Source organism: Polyodon spathula, chromosome 49 (genome assembly GCF_017654505.1).
Source record: "Polyodon spathula isolate WHYD16114869_AA chromosome 49, ASM1765450v1, whole genome shotgun sequence".
NCBI classification, from domain to species: domain Eukaryota; kingdom Metazoa; phylum Chordata; class Actinopteri; order Acipenseriformes; family Polyodontidae; genus Polyodon; species Polyodon spathula.
In genome coordinates, this window is record NC_054582.1 from 948,382 (window position 1) to 958,714 (window position 10,333).

Here is a 10,333-nt window from a genome sequence, read left to right on the forward strand (position 1 = left end):
TCTTTTGTCACAACATATAACATCAAACCACAATAAAGGGGGAATCATGTCACGAATGTCAAGCCCATTCTCATAAAATGATGTGAAGTAAGGCTGTATAAGACTCATTCGCTGAGATAATGTGATAATTTGATTTCTCAGATAAGTTCAATGGAAATGCCTGCTCTGTGCTCGTTCAAAAGCAAAATCCTTTAATTTTTTTCCTCCTAATTTATCCTGGCATAAATTAAAGTATTTCTGCAAGCCATTAGTGGGTCCATTAATATCTTCTAGGTCAAGACAATTGAAACCAGAGGTTAAAATGCATGGGTGGTACACTCTCAGAGGCTCCTAGCCTCATTTCTGAAAAATGAAAATTCTATATTGTTGAGGGTTTTTTAAGTAATTGTGAAATTCTCTTTTTTTTTGCTTGGAGTTTGGAAAGAAAAAAAAATAAACTGATTGAAAATTGTATATAGGAAAAATGAGTTTGATATTGGAAGTGCCTAAAATATGCTTGATGTGCCTAAAATAATGCTTGAAGCATTAATAACTGCTGTATAAAACAGTAGTGCTAAATGTATCTATAAACTGAACATCATTCCCAAGGTCTCTGAACATTGAAGACACTGTGTTCAGCCTGTTGCTGAAGGACCAGCTCCATGCATAGTTTGGTTTAGACGTGGACTCCTCATCATCACTAGAAAATCGACAGAGTATATTATAGACATCGCTCCTGTGGAGCTCTCTGGTAGGAATGTCCGCGGGCTCCCTCGACCTGGGACTGACTCATACCCAGAGGAGAGGCATGCTTCTCAGCAGATAAACACGGTGCAGCCCAGTCCTCCTCCACCTCTTCCTCAAGCAGGTCTATTTACCTACTGGGGATGGCTGACCTTTTCCAGGGAGGATCTCGCCAGCACACAGAGGCTGTCAGCCAGCAGCATGTATCTGAATGGATAGAGATAGCTATTTCAGACTCATTCCCAAAAAACTGTACAACAGCAATATAATATTAAATGCACGCCGGTATTGGCACAGTCTGGTAATAGCTACTGCAACTTCCGTGCGTATGCAATGATGAAACCCTTTTTGATCCAGTTTTATCTATTAGCGCATATCTATAAAGGCACTGTGCACAAGCAACATGGATAAACTGAGAAACTCTATATTAAATGGCTTTTTAATGTTTATTGGTTCCATATTGTTTGTCTAGGAATTGATTCATATCCTGCCATGCAGGCTAAAAAAACCTGTTCTGTATTTAATTTCTAAATGTTCCTCCAAGAGGCGCTACTAACACCAGCCTCTACAGAGACACCTGTTGGTAAAGGCTGGTAGTGCCGTTGCTAAGATGTTCCTCTTTGCTTGCACGGCTATAGCAATAGAGGAATGAAGCCGGCATACACTGTGGTAAAGCACATTCATGGCTAGAGCCACACCATACATGGAGTTTTGCCAGAACCCACTTGATTTAATGTAGCGCAAGCCAAGTGAGATGAATTCTGATTCAGTGTTATCGTAGGCAGTTGATCATCACAGCGACGCAGTACCAAAGACCACGTTTAACTGCAAGGTTTAAAAAGGCGGTAAGTGTAATAGACTTTCACATAAACAAATTCCCAGCTCCGGGTAGCTCTCCCGTGACATGGGACCTCTGTCAAGTGGAGATGAAATTAAGTGAAATAAAAATCATATTAAAAATGATTATCGTCTAACAGCCATTAGTCTTCAGCTCGCTGTCATCTCTTGATGGATTCCTCACTTAGTTCAATGAATGTTCTAACGACATTGATAAAATCACTGGGAACCAAATATAAAGCGCTGTTAACCCTTTCATGTTGAGCTGTGCAGTGTGTCAGGAGGCTGAGATAACACTGCCCGGCTTTCATCCTGCCACTCTGCCAACAAACAACTGGAAAGAACAATGCACTGTCGACCGAAGAGTCAGGTGGAAGACTGCTTGGGAAGGCCTGGATTTGGGACACAGCACATGAGTTTGGTGCTCGTTTAGTCTTATACTGCAGGTTTAGTCAACACGTGGGTCCTGTTTAAGGGTTTGCTATCCGGCACTCCGGAGAGCATTTCGGATTAAAATCAGTGCAGCGTAAACCATGCTGCTTTGCTATTATAGCGTGCTGTTTTTGGTTACTGTTAGTCTCAGTAAGCTCAAACCTGGGGATGCAATGGCTTTGTCAAGTGGAAAAGCTAGTTGTAAATCCACAGATGCAGCTGTATAATGGGTTTGACCTCCCTGCATTGCCCACTCTGCTATTGTCTCTCCTCTCAACAATTTTCCTGGTTTGGGGGAAAACACTTTCTATCAATGTCAGGTATCACTAAGAGTAAAAAAAAAAAAAAAAAAAACTGCTGCACAATAAGCACAGCCGTGGAATATCACACTGGGATGCAGTACAACATCACCATGGTCAATTTGAACAGTAGTGTTGCAGTTTATCACCATGCCGTCTCCTGTGATGTCTGTCCGTAAAGTACAGCCTCCCTCTTTGAAACTCATAGAACTGTTGAGGTTTACTGACAGCCAGCATCTGTTCACAGTGGTTGAGTATAAAGGAGCCACCAGAGGCTAGACGCTCCCTTAGAAATGTTTACCATAGCAAACCCGCACAGTCATTTAGCAGTTTTCCCTTGGTTTCCCCATGCTATGCCATAGTTTACTTGTTTTTTTTGTTTTTTTTTAATATACTTTACCATCCCTTTGTGTCCTTTACAATGCTTACCTGTGTTTTATTCCTCTTTACTGTGACTTTAGTCTGAGAGGATAAACAGTCAGTAGACTTTGTATAGTAAGATGACACAACAGCAACACTAGTGTTATTTATTTCACTGAATCAGGCTGAAAGGTGCTCGAAATAAAGCAACAATACGCCTGTGCAGAAGCTCATCTAAATGGATCCATGCTGTATAAAGGAGGATAGGGTGGGTAATTGTTTTTTGCTTGTCTGTTTATTTGCTTAGAAACATCAAACACAAGGTACATTTTCAAGCTGGTGGAACACCTATGGTTGGTAATAGCATCAAAATGATGTATCGCATTGCGTATTTCCTGTCTCATATAAATAATGTTACTGCATCATATTGCCTCAGAATGTTTGGGGAAAGAGTCTAAAAATTCAATCTTCAATGATATATTCTTATAAGATAATCAGCATGTGCATACAGCAGATATCTATCTAATCAACGTGCCTAAGCAGAATTAAACAGATATATATATATATATATATATATATATATATATATATATATATATATATATATATATATATATATATATATATATTTTTTACACATTTTTCTCATGCTTGTCTATAAACATATACAAACCATGAAAAGAATCTCTTTAATTAAGATAGCTTGGCAGCGGCACCCAGTAGCACATTATTTAACTTAATTACAGTATTAATTACAGCATTAATGAAATGCCATAATTGCCATGCCCAACAATGAGTGCTGTCCTACTGCTAGTTAAAGGGTTAAGATGCTATGGAAGCAGCCATGCATTATTTACTCAGCCTAATGAATAATACATTTAAAGTAGTAGGCTAATAAATTTCAGAACACAAAAGCAAAGCAAAGCGAGCAATGATTTAAATATATGCCTCTGATGACTATTACTTGAGTTATGGTTTTGGCTCAGTGGGAGACCACTGTTCATTTTTACACCTCTGTCTGAAATAACACACGAAGGGGACAAACTTCATCTGTTCCATTTAACAAATAGCTCGGAACTTAATGTCAGTAATCCGGGTGAAACAAAAAAAAGACCAAAAAAAAAAGGTAATAAAAGCACAGTAATTATATTTTACTTTAAAAGGAATGTATGATAAATACTACAGTGCAAATGTATACCCTGTGAAGAAATGCAAAGAGATCTGTAGGGTGTACTGCACTGGTAATACGTGCCTGTATTTGCTGTGCGAGCTGCATATAATTAAATATTCCTGTTAAACAGATTAATATAATACAATAGCTGCTACTGTTCCATGAGCCAAACTAAACATATTAAAAAAAAGCTGCAATTTGCAATGCAAAGAAAAATACAAACCAAGCTGCCCTACAAAAAATAATTGCTAAAACGATGGCCAGTATTTTTGTTTAATTCTTTAATGGTAGACCAAAACTGATATGCAAACTTTATTGTTTTAGAGGTTTTAATTGAATTCTTGGGATGTTTTCAGTACTGCAATTTTTTTTTTTTATGTAGGCACTACAAATAGGACACTGGTCTCCAGATTCTTTGAGAGGAAATATTAAACTCTTGTTCAGATACGGCATTCCCCAGTTTCAATAAGGATGAGTAACACAGCGTCTGTTAACTAACTCGTCCTGTCCAGTACAGAAAGCAGCGCTTTAAATGAAAAGTTCACCTACACAAAGCTGAGGGGAGCAGTGATAATGTAAAAGAAGCTAGCAGGGGTAGGCAGATTTCAAATCCGGATTGTATTTTACTATACACTGTATTTGACTCAAGATATACACCCACACATACCTATCTACTTGTTATACAGCAATATTTGTGACTCAGTTGTTAATTAAAATTCAATACCTGTTTGGTTATTTACTGTAATGTTGCTACTGTGATGCTATTGTGATCCTATTCATGCTACATTATATTAGTGCTCCCTGAGACTGTTCTATCTTTTAATGCCTATTTCTTCATTATTAAAAACAGCTATATTATACTATTAGTGTGTAGTTTACAGTTTCCATGCAAGGTGTTTACACATGGTAGAATGCACAAAGTATATTCATAACTATTCATAATGCGAACTGTTTTAAAATTGATAATCTGTTGTTCTTTTTTTTCTTTTTTTTTTATCCTATGACAGATGCAAGGAAACATAATCGTGAGCATCACTTAACTGCCAGACAGATTTATTTATTTATTTATTTTTTGGTTTCTTTTCTCAATTGGAAACTTGAGGCATACTGTGCTGTTGTCCCTAAAACAGAGCTAGCTTCTCTTTTAATAGACTGCCAATGAAAAGGGAGGATTATTTTAGGAGAACTGTCTCTTGGCAGTATTAAAGTGTGGATGTATGAAACCTTGTAGCTTGTCTTTGATTTCATTTTGCTATTTGAATACGGGTGTGGCACTTTATCCACATTACGAAAGACAAGATAGCATACTACCGCAGTAATACTGCCAAAAAACACATCTCATATCACGAGCAAACGAGGAAGCACGACATTGTCGATTTATTATCTTTAGCAAACACTGCAGCCTAGTATATTTTAATGCAAACTTTCTCTGTAATAGATATTATAATTATTTGCACGTACAATTATTATATAGTTGTGTAATGTGTATGTTCGGTGCAATTGCTCCATTGTGACTGGGTGTAAATGATCTTTATCTGGACATTATCGAGAGGGACTGGGCAGCCTCCTGAGTACGGAAAGAGGCGTCCTGTTGAGCTAGCCACGTTCTCAGACATGAGTCTGAAATAATAATTAAAACAACAAATGAACACATACAAACACACACACACACACACACACACTCACCATCGGACGAACATGCAACAACACTTTCAATTTTCCAGCAGCCTGACATCAGAAGAAACAAATTGTATTTCAGGCTGACGAGAGACTAATCAAGGCGAGGGGAGACGGAGCTGCAATAAATTACTCAGCCACGAAATAAAGCACACAAACACACTGATGATAATAAATGTAAATTATTTCTCCGCAGAAATTTTCTTGGTACATGAGTAATACGAACCATCAGGAAGGAGTCTTCCTTAACATTAATTACAGAAAATGACAAGTGAGCTGACACCTGCGAAGGCTCATTATCTGAGAACATATTCACAACTTCGCAATTTGCACGAGGCGGACTCCAGCTAAATTAATCTCCCTTCTTTGCATGAGCCCCTTCTAATTTTCATGTTATTAACAGCTTTGCAGTTTCACTCAGCGCTTGTCACTCCCGGCTCGGGGTTTGGCGGCGTGTTCTGGAAAGCGTGGTGTCATTTAAAAAGGATCAGCCCTCATAATGTGCCCTAGCTCTTTTCACATGCAGGATTCTACAAGATTCTTTAATCCCTTTGCTCAACTTTTGGTGCCCCCCCCTTTCTTTATTATAATGAAGAAGAGTCATTGAAAGACTGAAGTTCGTGAAGGATGAAAAATTCATCAGGTCTGTTGTGCTGTTGAGAGCTTGGGTTCCTGGCACCTAGTTCTAGGTTATTTGGAACTTCTATAGTGCAAACTGTACTAGAGTACTGTTATTAACCAATGATACCCTCTGCTCTGATGTTTCTTAAAGGCTTCAGTGTTGCTGTTGGTATTTTGTAAAACACACTGGCCCCCCACAGCTGGGACAGAGCGAGACTGCATGCTGGAACGTCTTCTGTGCCAAGCCTGTAGCTTTCCATTAAAGTTAAGAGGTGTGCTGCACTAGTTCAGATAATAAGATCTCGAGACCTTACAGGTCTGTTTACTGTACAATTTGAGATATGCTTCAGAATACAGGGGGAAACACCTGATCATTCCATTCTTAATTACTGTGTTGGCCCATCCGAAATATCCCATAAGTGTCCATGTATGAATCATTGTGTTAATTGTGCTTGTCAATCTCATTGTAGCTGCACTTAGCCCTTAGCGCAGAACCATCCACTGCATCGCTATTGTGGGTCCACTGAAAAACATCGAGAGCAGTAATGCCACTTTGTCAAGCCACACAGGACAATCACATACTTACAGAAAGAAACATGCTTATTTGTATTTCTAAAGTGGCAGTGTGAGACTGTTTGTATTTTTTATTTTAACGCTGCAGTGTATGTTGAGTTAAAGGAAATAGACATGGTTTCCATGGAGATGATTGTGGAAGCCTAGAGTCAGACAACAGTTAAATCTGTTCATTGTTAAATCATGCCCACACTGTTTTGACCTTTCTTGGGTTTTTAGCCAGGGCTGAATTTTGAAATAAAAAGTTAAGTAAGTGTAAATAACATGGTCACGAACAATCCCTTATATTTAACATCAGGAACGATATTCCTTCTAAACAAAACCAAAAAAAAAAAAAAGTTACTAAATTAAAATCTATTTAATTCAAATGATTATTTTTTCTAATAAGAAACAACACCATTTTTTTCTAGACTGTCTTGCAGTTCCTAAATCATTTCACTGTACATCTGAGCCCTGTATGGATGTGCATGGCGGAGAAAGTGAATGGCACTATTTTGTTATCTGCCGTTACTTTAAGCTTTTGCAGAGCAGCTGTACCGGGAGGATTCAGAGGTCCCCCAATATAACAAGCGGAGTGGTGAAGCACAGCCATTGAAAATCTGGGCATTTTTCACTTTGGATTGTAGGTTTCGACAGGCTGCTCAGCGGTGCACCGGTGAATACGATACGTGTTGGAAAGCCTTTTCCTTGGAGGAGACTGACAATTAATAATACCCGGTGTGTCACTGCAGAAACGATGTGGCTGCAATGTAAATCGTTCAAGCAGGGGGCCTGCCTGTGCCATAGCTGGATAAAGCAGTCGCTTCATTTTCAATTGCACCACAGCTGCATTTGAATTCATCTCGTGTGGCATAAAAAACCATCTCCAAACCATTCCCTGCTGCCCTCCTTGAGTTACAGATGAAAATGAGCTTTGTGTATCTGCATGGTTACAATGCTCTTCATGTGCACATCCTTTTGCATGATATAACCCTACCCCTTTTCTGATACAACTGTGTACTTACACGTATAGTGCAAAAACATCTGTACAATAAGTACATTGTAACTATGCATAATAACATTGTAACTAAGTACACGTGCATTTACCGCTATAGATATTCTTTATAATACACCTGAGCCACAATGGAATCCTCTCTGTTAATAAGATGTAACTTTGAAACTCTCTATAGAAGCTATCTATATATAAGCGATATAAAATGACTCCAATATCCGTTTACAATGGGCAGTCTTTGCCAACATGCAGCCTGGCATTCAGGGCTATGCAATTGTAAGTGATATTGTGAGCTTTGCTTTGCTGGAATGAATAAATCACACACGGTGTCTGAAAGGCATTGTGCGGCTTTGCTGTATTTCAGACTCTGTTTAATTCTCAGGTAGCCTCATGATAGCTGAGGCAGAAACGCAATATGTCATGCAAAATGAGTTCAGAGAGAATACGTTTCAGGGGAGAGCGAAATATTACAAGAGGGAATGTGTAACGGCAGAGGCTGTTTTATCTGTGCTCCTCTCACTTACACCATCTTTAATTACATTTCACAGATTGCGCAGCTACAGTAGTGGCTTGTAACCTTTAGAGAGCTGCTTTTTAATAAATGCAAAGCTCAACTTTTCATATCCATTTCCTTTTTTTTTTATATAACCGCTGTTCCCGTTTATTAATTTGCTGAACATAATAGTGCAAACAATAGAAGTAATCTCCCATTGCTCAAAGGACAGAACCAGAACAAAATGAGGCTGTATTTTCTTAAATGTGCTTCTGTAATTACCTCAGTTCAAGCTGGTGCAACTCTTACAGCGGCAGTGACCTGCAGTCACACTGCAATATTCCTCGGTCTGTTCTGTGATCTTCCTTCATTTTGCTTCTTGAGCATTGCACTTTGCATGAAAGAGAAATTCAATTTATGTGCATGCTATACAGGGCTGTGAATAATATACTAAATACTGCTAGAAAGGTTGTTACATTGTAATAACCGCCCTACTTTTACTAAAGGAAACTTTAATTTAGGAGCAGACATTACAAGCCGTACTGTAAAATGATGACGTACATGCAGTCTAGACGTATCAGTCAATGGGAACTTCTATTTCATTTTCCAAGAGACTCTGCAGATTGTAGACGACACCAAGAAAACAGCGTTTCATTAACAATGCGAAGATGGCTGCCAAACAAAGATCTTATTAATAATGGAGTAACGAGATAAGCCTTTGCAATTAGCCTCTTAAGTGCACAGTAAGTGTCAGCCTTACTACTTTAATAGGGATTCTACTACTTCATTTAGAGCTCAGGTGATTAATTTGCTGTCAATGATAACACTGGCAAATACAGTGTGATTTCAGCACTCTGCACTGATAATTGATGTTAATTTGATATCGTTCTTATATATACATATATATTTTATGTCGCAAAAAAAAAATACCTTCTTGAGGCTGGCAGTGAATCAATAGGTAACCAGAGCAAAAAAGTTTCACAAAATGACGGTATTAATTAACATAATGCATTTGGAATATACTTTATGCATGTGAATGCGAATTCTTATATTATGGTTTTCTTTTTGATGCATTTTTAAAAATCTTTTTACCACAGTTTTTTTTCTGTCACCTTATTGCGACTCCTTTACTGATCAGGAAGAAATTCAGATCAATAGGCACAAAATTGTTTTTAAACGAAACTGATACAGCATCGTCTTTGAGTATCATTGTCAATTGCTATGACATTTGTTAGGGTGTGCACAAAGCCAAACCCGTAGCACTGAACCATATCGATATACAGTATTCCGCTGAACCAAATTCTGAACTCAATGCACACCTAAGCACGCCCAGAAATTGCTTTTCAAGAGTTCTCAGGTTTCTTAATAATGTTGGTTAAACTAAAGACTTTAATTTATTCAAGCTCCAATAGGATTCTCCCGTAAGAGCTATTTTTGATTCTAAAAAAAAACCAAACACACACATACACAAAAAAGAACCGTTTCTATTTATGTTCCTGACAGTTATATTTGTGTGATCATGAGAGTTCACTTTGAGTTGTTATTTGTTTATTCCATAGTGAGCTTTGGAGCTACAGCTTCAGTGAATAAATGCCAACGCACTAGAGGAAGTTTTTTCTCAATCTGTTGGAGCAAAGCCAGTGCTCTGAACGGTTTCAAGTCACTGATGTGTAGATATTATAATTTACTTTGAATCCACATTTTGACTTTTTTTGTTGAAGCAATGTTTTCTCAATCCAGGCGGTTCCTGTATAGAGAAAGGTCAGGTTTGGATTTGACACTGAAATCTCATTTAGCTCTCTGGTCCCCCAAAGTCCTCTTGGTCATGCAGAAGTGCAGACGTATTTCAAAGCACAACACTAAATGTCATTTTGTAATGGACAGATATGGCCCAAAACATCCAGTGAGTTTTGTTTATGGACTTATACTGAGTACATTAGTGCACTGCTGCCCTCAGTGAGGAAAGCTGTTTTATTTGCACTGAAGGGGAAAATGAAATGAAACAAAACCACAGTGTTCATATTCAGCCTGGCCCCCTAGTTGTGTAAATACTCTATAATGGTGGTCAGGTTACGTTTGCTGTTAACTGCTAATGAGTGAAATGGCTTTGCGGGAAGATTAATCAATTGCACTCATCCGAAGCTCTCTATTCCCAG